The 17,868-nt window shown below is 41.6% G+C and overlaps 1 long non-coding RNA gene across 1 annotated transcript in view; it reads right to left on the minus strand.

The window, feature by feature from the left end:
* Positions 1 to 8,937: 8,937 nt before the first annotated feature.
* The window catches only part of LOC310758043, a 72,879-nt gene continuing 63,948 nt past the window's right edge, over positions 8,938 to 17,868 (minus strand). The window contains exon 3 of the long non-coding RNA XR_014545638.1: positions 8,938 to 9,411. This is a non-coding gene — a long non-coding RNA (uncharacterized lncRNA). The remainder of the gene's footprint in view (positions 9,412 to 17,868) is intronic.

Genomic DNA, 17,868 nt, shown 5'->3' on the forward strand with positions numbered 1-17,868 from the left:
GGATGTATGATTTTTGTGGTTCATGCTGTGGCCACAGACATGATATGTGATTTCATGGTGAGTTTGGGGTACCCCAATGCAAAAATCCTGAGAATCCATGTGGGTCCTCAGAGTCCATGTGGGTCCATGCTTTGTAACCATGTTTTTGCACCATTGCAGTCCCACGAAACAGTGGATGTGTGATTTTTTTGGTGCAGGCTGCAGCCATGGACATGCTATGTGATCTGATGGTGAATTTGGGGTAACCCAATGCAAAAATCCTGAGGATCCATGTGCTTTTACCTCCCCCCTCCCAGGCAGCCTCCTTTATCTCTGGAGTCCCTTATTTCCCTCCTGATCCCTTGCCAAACAGCTGCTCAGCTGCTTTGTTTCAACACCCCCTTCCCTCTTGTTTGCCTTAGTGACTTTTCCTTAGCTGGAGCAGTTTTTTGCTCCTCCTTTTCTTCTAATTTCTCTCCTCATTGCTTTAATCTTCCTGTCTCCTCTCCTTGCAAGTTCACTGTCTTTACCTCCCCCCTCCCAGGCAGCCTCCTTTATCGCTAGAGTCCCTTATGTCCCCTCCCGATCACTTGCTGATCAGCTGATCAGTGGCTTTGTTTCAACACCCCCTTCCCTATTTCTAAAAAAAAAAGAGCACGATTTGCTTTTTGCCCCTGGGCAATTAGGCTCCAGGGACCATACATTCGCTCCATAAGACGCACAGACATTTCCCCTTACTTTTTAGGAGGAAAAAACTGCGTCTTATGGAGCGTAAAATACAGTACATCATTTCCCAGAATGCTTTTAGAACCTTACAGGTCCACCCCATATGATAGAAGGTGCCTTCCTTTTGCTTACATTTCCAGCAGATATTTGCACTTGTCTTATACATTTTTGCAAGCTTACTACCACCGGTACATCATTTTCATATAATTTTCTTTCAGCGTACAACATGCTGAGAATTTCACCACCGCCCAAGCCTCCCTTACCTGGATTGTGCAGCGGTGCCCGGCAGCAACAATGGCAGATTCTGGTGAGATCTTGTGAGATCTCACTGAGCTCTTGCAAGATCTTACAGAGCTCATGAGATCCTGTGAAATTTCAGGAAGATCTCACAAGATCTTGCTAGCCTAATACTGCTATTAAACCAACTAGATTTAGTAGGATTATGCATAGGGTTTCCATGTTGGGTTGCAGCTAGCTCTGTCGGCAGGGTAAGGTCCTGGCACTTACATGACCTCCCATAACTGACATTGCTGGTGCTGGCAGGGTTGAGTAAGGTTGGCACAGTGCAAACACACCAAACTGTGTCCCTGTGTCCCACAACTGTTCTAAAGGTAAACAACTATTTCCTTTAAAAAAGCCAAAACTTTGGGGTCCCCCCCTAAAAAAGGTCAACAACTCTGGGCAACCTAGGGGCGGCAGGTGGATCTTTGCACCCTGGCACTGCATATGCTTAAGACGGCCCTGTGAATGAGCTTAGTAGAAGACAGTTCTCTCTTCATGTTCTGCTTAGAGTGTCTCCTTCTTTCTTCTTTGCTTATTTTATTTTACTTTACTTTGCTTATTTTACTTTACTTTACTTTACTTTGCTTATTCTTATTTTAAATAATTTTTTTCAATTCATTATACCTGTAATCATTGATTTCAATGGGCAAAAATGCCTCACTTTGTGCCAGCCTATGGCTATAGTGTACATGTGGACCATTTTCTGCACAACTTGCTACCATGACACATATCCCATGATCTCTTTACTGCACATCTCTTTTTGTCTCACACTGTTTTAGATAATTACAGATCAACAAAAAGCATGGAAGAACCAGCAGTGGGTGAACATCCTTTTCCTATACCCTATCATGCTCATGCTGGCAGGGTGGAAGGAGGAACTCGTGGTTTTTCCCATTTTTTCTCCTATTTTATGGGGCCCTCTTTATTATTATTTAAAAGAATAGCTTCCTGCTCATTTATTCCAATGGGAGAATAATAAGCTAAGACAGCTCCAGAGCTGATGTGGTTTGTTCTCTAGTCTGGAGGTATGTCAAGGGAATGTGAGAACCACCCTGGAATTATGGCTGGAGGCTGGCATGCAAACTTTTTTTAAAAAAAAAAATAGTTCTGTTTACTTAAATGCAACACATGAATGTGGCTCTGGCTGCCCCCTTATTCTCAAGTAATCTGGTGAATTAATCGTGAGTAAATGCTTTCAATATTGCAGCCTGTACAAATCTCCCCCAACAAAATTCCACGATCACTCACACCTGATGGGTATTCCCCAATGACAAGATGAAATGGTTCTAAACTCATGCTGTTATGGAGACAAAAAAAGAGAGAAAAGAATATATTAATTTTAAAGGGAGTCAAGGAAAATATGTTAACATCACCAGCCAGCCTCCTTTATGTCGAGAAGCAGTGCAGCTCAGCTTCTCTCTTGCTGATCACAAACTACATCAGCCCAGGACACAGGGAGAGCAGGGGAGCAAGTGGTGAGTCCTAGAACTGCCTCTGAGATGATTTAGAGATTGACTCTTAAAGAGCAATTCATTATGAGCTGCTGCAGGCTTCCCAAATGTGGAAAATTCCAAAGATCGGTGGGCTATGCTCAGAAAATATCCAATAGACAAAAATGAAATCTAGACAGGCTTTTCTCAGGCAGGCCCTTGATTAGGGTGGGAGAAGAGCAGCTGGGAAAGTAAATCTGTTCTCAGCTCTTTTGCATAATTTCTTTTCTTTTCTTCTTTACTGCTTCCCTTGGCACCACGAGATTGGCTTTTGGAGCCTGGGAAGGAATATGAACAGCAGATGCTGCGCGTGTCTCTCTGTCACAGGGTAGAGCAAAGTAGAAATCGTGGGGCAGAATTCATCTGTGAAATATACACAACAGGTTAACCAGTTCTGGAGAGCCAAGGTCACAGATCTTCCTGTGAAAGGTTCTCTCTCTCTTTTACTATTATTGAGTGGAAATGATTCTGTAAAGCCACACCAGCAGTCCTGCATTTCCTTTCAGATGCACGTGCCCTATTCATGGAGTGGCTCCTTTGTTTTGAGTATTTTCTTGCTTTGATACAGAATGACAGAAAAACAAGACTTTTTTGAAAAAAAAGAAAAGAGAGGGAGAGAAGTAAACTTTGGGTGGAAACTAGCACCTCATCAGGCAATTGGCTGACATTAGCCCTGCTGAAATCAATGAATACTGTTGTTGTAGTAGTACGTAAGGGACCATTTGCTAGGAAATAAAGGATCATTCTGAAGTACTGCAAAGTTGCTTTCTAAAGTGCACCCAGCACTTTAGAAGCCGAGCTGGTTTTCAGAGCCAGGGCTTATGCCTGAAATGCATTAGTGACTACAACTGATGAGCAATTGCAACTAATCTATGTCCCTCTAGCATGGTGCTGGACTACAATTCCCAGATCATCCCTGATCATTGGCCATGCTGGCTGGGGCTGACAGGAGCTGGAGTCCAGCAGCAGCAGGGGGCAGGGGGCGAGGGACACAGGTTCCCAACCCTGGGTTTAAAGAGACCAAAGGCATCAAGGACAAAAAGTGAAACTTCCCAATTTTTTGAAATCCCATGATATTTAATATTGGAAAGTAGTGCAAGATTGTAAATAAATTAATCCATGGTCCATCTATCTAGTAGGCAGCTGCATACACATTCCCAGCCTGAAAAGCTCAGGGCCAGTGAACTTGCTGGCGAAAGCAAAGGTATGGCAAAGATTCAACACCCAGTTGTAGGCAGATCTGGAGAGGGTGCGGACAGAAGCGGAGCAAGGTGGGTGTGGTGGGTGCAGTCCACCCCAGGTGTCACCTCTGAGGGGGAGGTGACAAAATGTTGTGCAGCACTGAACGTCTGTGAGAGACCCTGTGGCTTTGGTGTGCACAGGCTTCCTGCTGCCTCAACAACTCTAGCTGCGCTAAATTTTTTGAAATAAAGTCAAACCAAATTTCAGTGTGGGGGGGGGGTTGTGGCAAGAAATTTTCCGTACCAGGTACCACCTGACCTTGCTATGCCACTGGGTGTGGAGTGTGCATGAGGGGAGAAGTGAGGCGGAGACCTGTTGCACAAGAGGGAATCCTTGCACTGATAGGATGCTTACTTAGCGTTGCACTGGCTATAAGCTGGAAGTTTTATTCACTGTGGGGGAATCAATGTGGGGTTAGAGAATGGTGAGATCGCACACTGGCCTTTCTCTGTGTGTGTTCAATGCAAGCTCTCAACAGCTGCTTTTGCAGCACCTGCTCGTGCATGCATTTCCACATGCAGCTAAGCCTAGATAGGCTGAATGTTGTTGAAATATACTCAGAGTCGCAAAATGATTTCATGCTCTTTATTCAGCTCATAGTGGTGAGGAGGAATGAATGAAAGTCCCCTCAAGGTATCTGCTTTATATACATTATTTACACAATGGGCTGCACATGATTGGCTAATTCCGGAATTCTACTGTAAGCCAATCAGGTTGTGGATTCACTTCTATCTGGAGCATGATTGGGTGGTTCCTGCCAACCAATCATACTGCTGCATTGTTCTAGGACCAATCAGACTGCTGCATTCTGAATCCTATTGTTCTAGGACCAATCAGACTGCTGCCTTTTGGATCCTATTGTTCTAGGACCAATCAGACTGCTGCAGTTTGGATCCTATTCAACTCAGTACATAACAGTTGTGTAGGGTCACAACGAGAGTATTAAAATATTGCATTTTCAGAAGGCAAAAGTGCAGCCTCATCTATCCTCTGTCAAGAAGCGTGACATTGAGGGCATTAAGTTTCCAGGATGGAGATGAGACCTAGAATTAATGGCAGTTTCCCCGAATCGGAGCGCTTCCTGGTACTTTCCCTTCCCTCCACATGTGCCACGTTTTGAAGAGGATAATAGTGGTCCTCTGAATCTATAAAGCCACTTGTAATGGAGTACTCGGCAGTGCTTGAGAGAAGGATACGTATGTGTCAAAGCAGGGCAGGAGAGGAGGGAACTGTTGCAAGCACATAATAGTGCTTTTTGAACTTAGGTCTAGTCAGCTGAAAATGGCCTTCAAATTCTAAACTTCTCTCAGTAGCTAGCTAGCTGGATATGGATATGTTGATTTTACATTTGACACACACAAACACATTGTCCCCGAATTCCCCCCCCCCCCAATAAAATTCAATTTTTCTAGTCTTTTCTTAAGCACAAGGGTTAGCCAAACTGCAGGAGACTAATAATACTGATTTCCTTTAAGCAACCACAAAACTCAGGCACAATAAAGGAAACTACATATATTCACTGCCCCGAGGCCTCATTTCTGACCTCAGAGGGCCACTGCTTATGTGAAAGATAATTAATCATCCATGCTGGCTCAGGCCTAGTCTTTTCCCCTGAGTAGCCGCCACCACTGGTGCCAAATTGGGCCTAGCAGTGTAGATGATAAACAGGGTCTGACATTCAGTCCCATGGACCAGCTGCCTGCAGTGGATCACTAGCCGCACTCTGCAAGCTAATTACCTCAAGCTCAGCGCTTTTAAGCAGGCAGCCACTCCGCCGGTGACAATTTTTCATGCGCAAGCAGAAGAAACCGACAGTTTTGCTTTAAAACAAACATTTCTAGATTGGAATATTGATTGCAAGCACAGGAAAATGCAGGCTCTTGACATGAAATTATCACATGCCTTTTATTCAAATTAAAATAAAACTTGCAGATCACGAGGGGGGAAATGGCCACAACAAAAGAAATAAACCCAAAATAAATAAATTCTTTATTATTATTAAAGAGTTAAAAAAATTACCCCAACAATGTGTGTGTTTGTGTGTGAGAGAGAGGGGGGGGCAGTGAAGTGCCACTCACAAGGCAGGCAGCACTCAGACTAACTCTCTTACACATTAAAATATTGCGAATTGCTCTGTTTTTTAAAAAATCTACTGGTGGTTTTTATTAAATGGTGCTATTGGTGCTGATGTTTTAATTTTGTAAAATTGCCCTGCAACTGATTACCATACTTTTCCAGGTATAAAACGAGGTTTTTTGTATTTAAAAATTGTTAAAATTTGGCAGGTGAGTGATTTACGGCAATCCCCCCCCCCCCGTAAAAAGCTCAACAACTCTGAGCAATCTTCTCCCATTTTCTTAATCTGGAGTCCCCCAAAATAGGGGGGCATCTTATACATGGGGGCGTGTTATACACGGAAAAATACGGTAATTAAAAGCATGCTATGGGTCCATGTGGGCTGGTGCTATCTCCACACCTATACACAATATGGCTGCACTCCTGCCAGTCATGCATTTAGCATCAGTGGATGGCTGTTCCCAACTGCCTTTCCCCATCCTCCTCCAACTTCAATAACATTCATAATAAAGTTGGTTCCAGAAGAACTCATGAAGGTTTTGGGGTTGAGACATAAAAGACTGGAGGGTAGTGGGTGTTGCTAGGTTCTAATGCCAACTCTGAGGCTACTTTTGAAATTGAAGTTACTGGATATTTTTTACTTGACTTTATGGTTGGCTTTATGCTTACTAGTTGAATTAGCATGCTGGCTGAACGGTTAATTGTTTAATTTTATTTTGTAGGGATATACTTTTTGTTAGGAATCATTATTATGCTACCGTATTTTGACTGTCCGTTTTTAACGTGAACTGGTCTTGCTCTGCTGGCTCTTTACTGCACAGTGTCCTTGGCCACCCAGCCATTAGTTGAAATAAAGAAAAATCCTTCCTATTGCTGCCTTGTAAGCTTAGGTTTGGCAGAGAGCAGAGCAGAGCTACCAGGGTGGGTATAAACGATAAAAGTATTGTTGTTGATATGGACTAAGACATCCCTGTTTTCATCAGGGAAACGTTGGAAGGTATGCTAACCTATATGCCCTGAGCTTTGTGATAGAAGGGTGGAATAAAAAACCAAGAAAAACTGGACTGGTATAACACTAGAGGAAGGCAACAACGTGGAAGCAATTTGTTGTTGTTGTTGTTTAGTCGTTTAGTCGTGTCCGACTCTTCGTGACCCCATGGACCAGAGCACGCCAGGCACTCCTGTCTTCCACTGCCTCCCGCACTTTGGTCATGTTAGTGGAAGCAATAGCAGGAATTAATTTATGTTTTGAATTTTTAAAAGTCGAAATGAAGAGTGCAACTCTGGAAGTAATCCAAACCCCACCTCAAAGTTGATGGCTGAAGGTTTATGTGTGTTAGGACGAACTGTGGATCCCTCTCCACGGTTCTCTGTGATGGAGGCACAACCTCTGCCTGAGGAGGTAGGAAGGTAGCACCAGCAGTCATCTTGTCTGGTAGTAGCTGGTACCAAAATAGAGTGCTTTGAGGCAGGGTGAAGCTGTGCTAGCCAAGGTCCCACTGGATCCTATCCTGACCCATTTTCAGCTGAAAGTACAAACTCTGTGGTCAGTTTTATTTGGTTTTCTTGTAATGTTTTACAGAGAGCAGAGATGACCTTGCCCTCCCATTCACCCTGTTTCTCTACAGCACTTTTTCAATGCAGCCTTCCAAACTTATCTATGGACAGATGGAGCTAACATCATGGTACTTTCCACATATACATGAAGAGAAAAAAATGGGGGAGGGGTTTCACCCAATTCAGAGATATGGTATGAATTTCATTGTGGCCTATTTGCAGTAAAACCCTGCTGGATTCTACAGAAAAATTTAAGTGAATTACTATAGATCCCCATTTAATTTCTTCCCTTTATCCCCATCCCACAAAATACTTTTATTGATTTAAGAGTTTTTGTTTTTTAAAAAAGTCAAACTGAAACTTGAAGATCACACTTGATTGCATGGGACAAACCATTTTAAGTGGTGAGAGTGAGGGATGGAAAAAATGAAAATGGTGTAATTTAATCACATCCCACAACAATGGGGCAAGAAATCTTCCAGGAGCATTGCTGACAGTGATCATCTTGGCATGCCAACCCCCTTGGCTGAGAGGATCCAAGATTTTCCCACTCCCACCCTTTCTCAAACATAGGCCTTGCTTATTCCATATTTCCAAGTACAAAACAGAATGTTGGCTGGTTTGCATTATGCTGCTACATACCAATTAGTTTTTGAGAAACTGGCAGATTAAATATTGGATACATATGAATTTCATATAGTTCTAGAATAATAACTCAGAGATGTTGGTGTTTTTTTGAAGGAAGCAGGCATCGCTATTCATTTTCCATAGATCACTTAGGAGTAGACTAACTTGACCAAAGCATTAGGACCAGAAGGGTCTTTAAAATATATGACCAAGTAATGATGATTGTCCTTCCCCATTTGTCTGCAAATAAAACGAGACCTATCAAATAATACAGTATTCTAAACAAATTATAGATGCTTAGATTTAAGTGAAGAATTAATACCTTGCATTCCCAAGGTTTAATGGAAAAATCTTAACCGCCTTGTGATCTATAACCTCATGTGATGTTATTTATTTTGTTTCCTGTGAAAGCAGAGTTTAACAGATTATTAGCAATGCAGACACTGTGATCAAATATGGAGTACATATTGGATTAGGATCTGGACTGATAACCAAGCTTAGTCAGGGGCTTGGGCAAATGAGTATGGGTCAGATTACACACCTGCTACCTATAAAGACTGGTCATGTGGTGGAACAGCAAAAAACATATATGCCTCCCAAAAGCATGAGCTTTTATATTGCATATGTGCAATGTCCCAGACTTCAATAATCTTTTTTCTGCTTGATAGAAAAGTATGATTCCTTTTGAAAGAAAGCACATAATATAAATTCAATAAACTACAATGCAAAAGGCAGAAAGGGGGCAACACACAGATCTACTGTCCTGTTTCATGTATAGGGTTTCTGAACAATACATGTTTGAATTGACCCCATCTTGGTGCCCTACTTCTGCATTTGAGAGAAGTTTCTTTCATACACCCCAGTTGCATACATAAATGAAATAGCTGTTGAAAAACATGTTTGTATATGTTAAGATTCTAATAATTAATAGTGAAAGCCCTGTCCATTGTAATGTTGGTTTTTATTTTTAACAGAAGGTAATTTGGCTCGAATATAACATAGTAGCCTGACTCTCTGTGTGTTTACTGGCAATCAAGTCTCACTGCTTTCAGTGCGACTTTCTTACTATGTATGCATAAGACTGGAACCTTAAGACAATGGACTTCCACCAAGCCTATTCTTCTAAGTCCCAAGCCCTAGTCTTTAGTTCCCAAACTCTTATTTCAGTCAGCAAACACATCACAAACTGACCAGGTAATGTCTTCCCCATGCTAAGGAAAAGTCTGTAAGCTCTACCTGTTAAACGCTTCTTGAAGGCACACAAACCATACAGGGGACAGGCAGGAGATGGATTTCCAGAATAAAAGTTTCATTCATTATATCAGTTTCATTCAGCTTCTGAAGAAGTGACTTCCAGTGTGTAAATGGTTAATTCAGTCTCCAGTGTAGCTTAGCAGGGAGCCATCCTCAGCAGGGATGGATGCAGGGACTCCTGAAATGACAAAGGCCACTGCTCAACATTTCTAACTTTAAAGCTTGAGCCCGTCTTAGACTGACAGCCCTGACAAAGTCCTTTATGCTACAAGCCTGACATGCACTACCAGCTACCCAAGAGTTCCAAACCAAACTCTTGCTGACACAATGCTCCAAGAGCAATATATGGAGGAAGACCTGGGATTTCTTTATACTCATTAATGCATTTCAGCATTAACCATTTTATGTGGAAGGCAATAGCCTATTAGGTTTATGAGATTCGGTATTAAATAGGTAACCCAGGAGCTACTAAAAATTTAACAGGACAAAATTAACAGCACATGAAACAAGAAATCCTCAGCACACTTATGTATGTTGCCCTTTCTTGCATGCAGTTTTGTTAATTGTCCATCAGTGGTATGAAACTAACAAGCCAGGCTTTGCTAAAGTAACAAAAGCCTTACTTGCATAAGGCAATCTGAGACCCATCTCAGTGGCAGAACATGGTGGAGAAAGACACAGGTGTCATCAATTCTCTGAAGTATCTTCAGTTTATAAGCAGTTGAAGTAGGAGAAAACATCCAGAGGCATTCTCCCATACCAAGAGAGATGTCTCCACTGTCAACCTACTTTTGCCCCTGCTGAATTGTTTCAATTTTCTTGCCCTTGGAGAATGGAGATGGGTAGCAAGCAGTGGGAGAATGAAACCCTTTGAACACTGTTTTAAATGGTCAAACCCACCACCCCATGCATTGAATGAAAATACCACACGCCATACATCACAAGGCTATTTATCTACCTAACCAGCAACTACCAAAGTCTTTATCTTTGTTTTCTATCTCTCACAGGATGACTTTCATAGGGCTATTTCATTTGGGGGGGGTGGAGATTCTTAAATTAGCTAGTAAGAGCTTCAACATTTTGCTATAAATAAGTAATAAAACCAAACGAGAATCAATTGCTCCTCCGGATGTTCTGAGAACAAATAAGACGTATAGGGAGGCCGACTGTGTCCAAAAAGATAGATTAGGATTCAAAATTTCATTTTCTTTTTCTTTTCTTTTTTAACTAGAAACACTTTTCAAGAAGATATTTTTAGTGTGCCTTGGGGGAAGGGAGAGTGGGGAAACAAGCCTCAATAGGAAGAATTAAAGTTGGGTAGTAATAAATGCCAACCCCAAAGTGGTATAGCTGTCAAAAACCCAGATTGTCCTAGGCTGGAAGGCTGGTCTATTTCTGTATCCTGGGAGAGCCCCCTGATCTCTCTTTCTCTCTGCAGCTTTGACACAACCCTGACTTATGGAAGGGATTATCCCTTCCTATCAAAAAAGGAAAGCTGCAGAGCAGACACCAGTCTATTCTTCCAAAGCAATGAGCCTGAAAGGCTTCTTTTCAGCCAAGCTCCCATTACCAGCTGCCCTACAGTGAGAAAGCTAAACTCTACATAAGGCTTGTGTCAGGCCACTGAAGGAGCTGGGGCTTGAGGATGGGAGACAGGTGAAGTGTGTGCTGGCGGGCGTGAGGGGGAGGGGAGAGAAGAAGCCTGCGCAGACTGTGGAAGTGCTAATCCTATTTAACACATACAGTATATATTACCAAGGAACGTGTGTGTGTGTGTGTGTGTGTGTGTGGTGATTGGGGTGGGGGGAGAAACAGGGAAGCTGAGAAACAGCAACAATGACACAAAGCCATTCACAAGTGGCTTGCAGTGTCAAAAAGGTGACACAGTCTGCTACTGCCTTGACTCCAGATGCTTAATTCATATTAAAATAAAAGCATCCTGTGCAAGTAGCCAACCATCCCTCTGACAGCTTGTTTCTATTCAGTACCTTCCACTAGGACCCACCACAGCCTGTTTTCTGTCACTACAGTGACAATTTGAAGCAAGTTGGCCAAATCCGCCAATGCAACGTTTCCATGTAACATCGGGCCATTTAAATAATGCTTCGGTGGCAGCACTTGGTGGATTGTGCCCAGTTTCTGAAATTCTCATCTGAGTTCACCCTGAATTTTGAAGTCTTGAATTCTGTGGGATTGCTCCTGAAGTACTATGCCCAATAGACAAAATAAAAACTGACAAATCTCCAGGTCAAAGAACTCAGATGTGAAATTGCTGTTCTTCTAAGAAAGGATGGCACTTCCCTCCCCACCCCCAGGATCTGGGAGTGGGGGTGGGATCCTGGAAATTACAGACTGGTTAGTTTAATGCCTGCCCCTAGAAAACTGGTGGGAAGTATTGTTAAAGATAAAATAGCCAACCATAAAGAAAAAGCATTGCTGAAGCAAAACCAACATGGCTTCTGCAAGGGCACATCCTTTCCCATAAAACTATTAGAGCTATTTGAGAGTGTTAGAAAGCATATAGATAGAGGTGATCTGGGTGACATTCTGCATTTGGATTTTGAAGAAGTTTCAACAAAGTATCTCACCAAAGAGGTAAGCTTAGAGGTCCTCTTGTGGATCAGTAACTGGTTAAGGAACAGGAAGCAAAGAGTAGGGATAAATGGACAGTCGCTTGAATGGAGAGAAGCAGAAAGTCGAGTTTGCCAAGGATTGGTCTTGGGACCTGTGCTTTTTAACTTATTAATAAATTATCTAGAGTTAGGAGTTAGGTGGCTGATGATAGCAAATTCTTCAGGGTCATTAAAACAAAAAGAGATCCAAAAGAACCTTTCCAAACTGAGTGACAGGGTAGTAAAATGGCCGATGTAGTGATGCATGTTGTGGCAAAAAAAGAATAATAATTTCACATGGGGAATGAACTGGCAATGACTGACCAGGAGTGGCATCCTGGGTTCGTAGTGAACAGTTTGATGAAGATGTCAAACTAGTGTGCAACAGCAGTGGAAAGAGCAAATTCCATGCTAGGAATCGTTAGGAAAGGAATTGGAAACAAAACTCCTGATATCATAATGCCATTATACAAGACTATGATGTGGCCATATTTGGAACACTGTGGACAGTTCTGCTTGCCTTATCTAAAAAAGGAAATTATAGAGTTGCACCACAGTCTGACTGGGGCTGATGGGAGTTGCTCTGCTATCCAAAAGATCCTGATTAACTCATTAATCAGTCCCTTGTCTATCCTGAGCAAACTTTGCCCTAGATTTCTATGAACTTAAAAGGTCATATGAAACCCCGTTAAATTTCTTCTGGACCTTTAAGGGGGAGAGCCCTAAACCTTAAAGTCTTATTGGTGAACAGTTTGCAGCTATAAAGATAAATAATGATAGGTCAAGTTTATTGTTGAATATATATAATTTTTTATATATTATTATATTATATTATATTATATTATATTATATTATATTATATTATATTATATTATAATATTAATTATATTATATTATATTATATTATATTATATTATATTATATTATATTGAATTGTATTGCATTGCATTGCATTGCATTGCATTGCATTGTATTGTATTGCATTGCATTGCATTGCATTGCATTGTATTGTATTATATTTATTATATTATATTATATTATATTATATTATATTATATGTGTTAATTTTTGCAAGTTAGATGACTCACACATTTGTTTCATTTCTAGCTTTTGGGCAATTTAAATTAAAACAAACACAAATACAAACATTTTGGCTTGTCACAAATCCTTCACACAGAAAAAGATTGACAACTTTAAAGGGACTTGAAGCCCACATTTATTTTAAATTACAGGGAGATCAAAGGCTAGCTGGGGCAAGTGATTTGAAATGCATAAGGAATCTTAGGCCATGGATCTTCTCTTCCCCACACCCCTAAAACTACAAGATGTATTTTGGACAAACCACTTGACTGCTAATGAACCACAAACATGGCTCCTTAATTTGCATTCAGTACCAGAAGAGACCAGCTTCTAATGAGCACTGCTGGTCACCCTTCCACAGCTGCTGAAAGGCGCTTGCTATTCCTCCGGGGAAGCCGCGACTGGGTAAATCCTCAGGCTTTGGATGGCAAATCACATTGTGCTGCATACCTCTGGCTCCTGTTTCCATCAGCGATGCTCTTGCATTCTGCCTGCCATCTCCATAGGAATCAAAAGGGCAGCAGGGGTCCTCAGATCCCCATACTGTACACACAGAGAGATTTTAATCCAATTATGCAGCTTCTGCTCAGCAAGAGATGCTCCCTCCTTCTCTCCCCCCCCCCACTTTCTCCATTTGCTTTCAATAAAGAAGCTTAATATGTTTGGGAACTTTCCAGAGCTACAGACTCAGCCCTTGACCAAGAGAAAGCAGCAAATCATGGTATGTGTTTTAAGTGATGGGGTGGAAATAGCATTGTGATTTCAGAAAATAAAAATAAAATAAATAAAACAAAACCTTATTAAGCAAGCTGTATTTCAAAAGAGGCCTCAATTATTCATATAGCTAAAGACTCTACATAGTCTGTCTCTTTAAAAAAAACAAAAAACACACCTAGTAATGGACAGTGCAATCCTATATGTGTCTACTTAGAAATAAGTCCCACTGAGTGCAGTGGAGCTTACTCCTAGATAAGTGGGTGTAGGATTGCAGCCATAGGCACCAACAGAGCCCATGAAGCATTGATTTTGTTACTTAACAGAATTAGAAATACCATCTTGCACCTGCTTTCTTAAGCTTGAACAGATAATGTATACTCATCATAAAAACCATTAAGGAAGCTCCCTTTTATTGCCAAGATCCTGTTATGTTTAAAGTGTTACATGTAACATGCACACATGCTGAAAAAAGCTACAGAATGTTAACTCTGTTCTAAGAAATGGGCCAATTTACTGCACCTCAGTTGTGGGCAGTATAAAGCCCTTGGGCCACACACAGTGCTGCCCCATAGCGCATACAGCCTGTGGAATAAAAAAAAAGGTAAGGGATCATCAAGATAAATGGATCTTCTGCTTTCCATTGAGGACTAGCAGGTAAATGGTGGCTCCATCCCTCTTGAAAGGGGAAATTTACCACATTTTACATGCAGGATTTTAGGTTATTCCACCTAACAGAATATCCAAAAAGAGGTCTTAAAAAAACCTCCAAGAGGGCTTTTGTGGATTGTATCCTCAGTAGGAATGAGGGAGAAATCTGATTCAGTCCACATTTAAAGATGAATCTACAGTGGTACCTCGGGTTACACACGCTTCAGGTTACATACGCTTCAGGTTACAGACTCTGCTAATCCAGAAATAGTGCTTCAGTTTAAGCACTTTGCTTCAGGATGAGAACAGAAATCGTACTCCAGTGGCACGGCAGCAGCAGGAGGCCCCATTAGCTAAAGTGGTGCTTCAGGTTAAGAACAGTTTCAGGTTAAGTACGGACCTCCAGAACGAATTAAGTACTTAACCTGAGGTACCACTGTACCTAGTTTGAGCCATTTTGAGAGATGGAGCACCTCCATACTTTGAAATTCACACTTCAAGGAATGTGAGTGCAGTTCTTCAGCCAAGTAATGTGTACAGAAATACATGTAACTGGGGGAAAGTGTGCATAAAAATCCAGGTGTTCGTGGCACCTACGTAACAAAAAAATAAATTCTATTAGGAGAAATTGCTTTGCAAAAATGTGCATCTTAGGGAAAACTGCATACCATCCTGTGTATATTAGTGCTAGATGTACTAAAATGCGGGTGCATTTTCACGAGGACTTTTCAAACTGATGTGGAAATGTGGAGGACAGAACTTTAGACTGAAAACATGAGAACATGATGTACGTAAATGGAAAATGATTTTCCCATCCCTAATCCTTAGTTGTAATGAGACTTGGCTCCTGGCTGTTTATTAAAGCAACTGTTGAAGGAGAAAAGGGTTGAACGTCCACCAGTGTTGCTCAGCACGTAGTAAGGGTTCCATTGGCAGACTAGGGAGAGAAAAATTTTCATCAATTTCCCCTTCCTTTTGCACCTCTCTAAATTTGGACAATTCCCAAAAAGAGGATGCCCCAAAAGAGCAGATTTAGGGGCATGAGGGTGCTGAGGGGAGGGTAAATTGCCAAAACTTGCTTCCCTCCCCATTCTGCCAACAAAAGCCTTACCATCAGCTGAGTGATGCTGCTGGATACAACCCAATATATATTTCATACGTGTTAGTTTAACAATTTTGGAAATGAAACAGTTATTTTAAAATGCATTGCCCAAGTTTTACAGCTTACTTCATTTTAATTGCTCATTGTGCAGAGGGACAGGGCATTAGTTGTTTGGAGCAATTTTGCCATACAACTTCTCAAAGTACAGACAATTTTTGTACTGCCATTAGAGCAATAAATGCTTTCACTGCCTCCAACTCTGTAAATCCCTAAACATCACAAAAAGCTATGAGTTTCTCCTGCAAGAGATTAGAGATGGGACTTTTGTAGGTCACAACTGGGAACACTAAGAAGAGGTTTTCTACCATTTGCTTACTTTTTTCCTTTTCTCTTTTAATAGTTATTTTTGTGAAATGGATATCCTGAAAGAGGGGGAGAAAGACAGCAAGAAACTAATCAGTTTTCACTATGAAGACCTGCTTCTCTTATTTCAGAAAGAGTTTTTGAGTTACTATCAATGAAAAAGTTGTGATATAACCAAATAAAGTAGTAGTAGTAGCAGCAGCAGCAGCAGCAGCAGTAGTAGTAGTAGTAGTAGTAAAGGTAAAGGGTAAAGGGACCCCTGACCATTAGGTCCAGTCGTGACCGACTCTGGGGTTGCGGCGCTCATCTCGCTTTATTGGCCGAGGGAGCCGGTGTACAGCTTCCGGGTCATGTGGCCAGCATGACTAAGCCGCTTCTGGTGAACCAGAGCAGCGCACGGAAACGCCGTTTACCTTCCCGCCGGAGCGGTACCTATTTATCTACTTGCACTTTGACTTGCTTTCGAACTGCTAGGTTGGCAGGAACAGGGACTGAACAACGGGAGCTCACCCCATCGTGGGGGTAGTAGTAGTAGTAATGCTAATAATAATAATATGTTGGAGATGATTTCAAGTGATTAATTTTTTAAAAAAAAAAACTTATTCCTGCAACCAGAAGACAATAAAGATCATACAACTATTCATGGACATTTATCTTTAAATGTTTATCTGCATTTGTGGCATATAATATATAGGTTATATATTTACTCTAATGTAATGCACACCTTTTTTTTTACCAAATTACATCGTGAAAATTAGGGTGTGCATTAGATTCGATGGTGCATTAGATTTCAGTAAATACGGTATGTAGTGATTACACTGCATGTTATATACAGGGTGAGTCCTTTAAAAGAGGCCCAATGGAACATGCATACTCTGTATCTATGGGGCCTCTTTTAAAGGATTCACCGTGTGTGTGTGTGTGTGTGTGTGTGTGCGCACACACACACACACAAAGAACAATTCTGAAGATATGGGTGTTGGCCCTCAGAATATTTTAAAAGAAATTAACCATTTTGCTGGGTTTCAGACAAATTATTTTTCTTAGGCATGTAAAATGGAAGCTTGCGTCAAAGTTTAAAAGGCAAACAACATGCTACCATAGACACCCATTGAGCTTTTCCCTTCTCACCATAATATATAGGTGGACTTCTTCTCATCTGAATTTCCCACAGCTTCCTTTTCTTAATTCATTGGTTAGTTCGTTGTGGGGAATGGGAGGAAGGAGCCACAAGACCAACTCCTTACTCTACAATAGCATAGCCAGCAATCAGCTCAGATGGGCGGCAGATGGGGCTGGCGAGATGCTGCAAGCTTTCAGACTCCTTCCAATGGCTTATAAGGAGGAGTTGTGGAAGCCAGAGACAACCAAGCAAGCAACTACCCTGCATCTGGGTGGGTACAGCAACCAGTAGGGAGAGGTTATGTGGGCTATCTTCTTCCCCCTGCCTCTGTGTTTTCTTACTTCTGTCTGGCAATAAAATGGCTGATCTGCCCAGTGACTGTCTCTATAAGAGTCAAAAGCTGCTGATTCCCACCTGCTGTGGAGCAGGGAAGGTTGGAATGATTGAAACTGTGGTGGTCATGCATAGTGGGAAGAGATGCAAATGAACTGAAGCTAAAAACTAAGTTCTCAGAGCTAGGCTAGAATTCAGAAAGGGTGGAGCCCAGGGCAGACCAAACAACAAAACACAGGGGAAAACCTTTAATCTCTCAGTTTGATATGACATTGTTATGTCAAGTATTCTTTGCATTTTCCCTTTTCTCCTCCAACATGTAATTTATTTCAACTACCCATGATGTGATATCGTCTTGTGCCTCTTTGCACTTTTTTTCTTACTTGCCACAATAGTTTCCATGTCTGAAGACACAACATTGCTTCCCCACCCACCAGTGACAGCCGGTGTCACAGAGAGAGTGGGTGGGGAAGAAACAACATTATGCCTTGGAAAAATAGAATTAAATGTTTCAAGGAGAAAGGGGAGATATCAAGGAGAACAGGGAGATGTCATTCTCTAACCACCACCGCATATCTGTCATAACATGTAGTTTGGCCTTTATGATTAAGCTGGTGAGATGTAGAGATGTTAGAGTTTTGGACTTGGTCCAAGGAG

The sequence above is a fragment of the Podarcis filfolensis genome (genome assembly GCF_964270895.1).
Source record: "Podarcis filfolensis genome assembly, chromosome: 2".
In the NCBI taxonomy this organism is placed as follows: Eukaryota; Metazoa; Chordata; class Lepidosauria; order Squamata; family Lacertidae; genus Podarcis; species Podarcis filfolensis.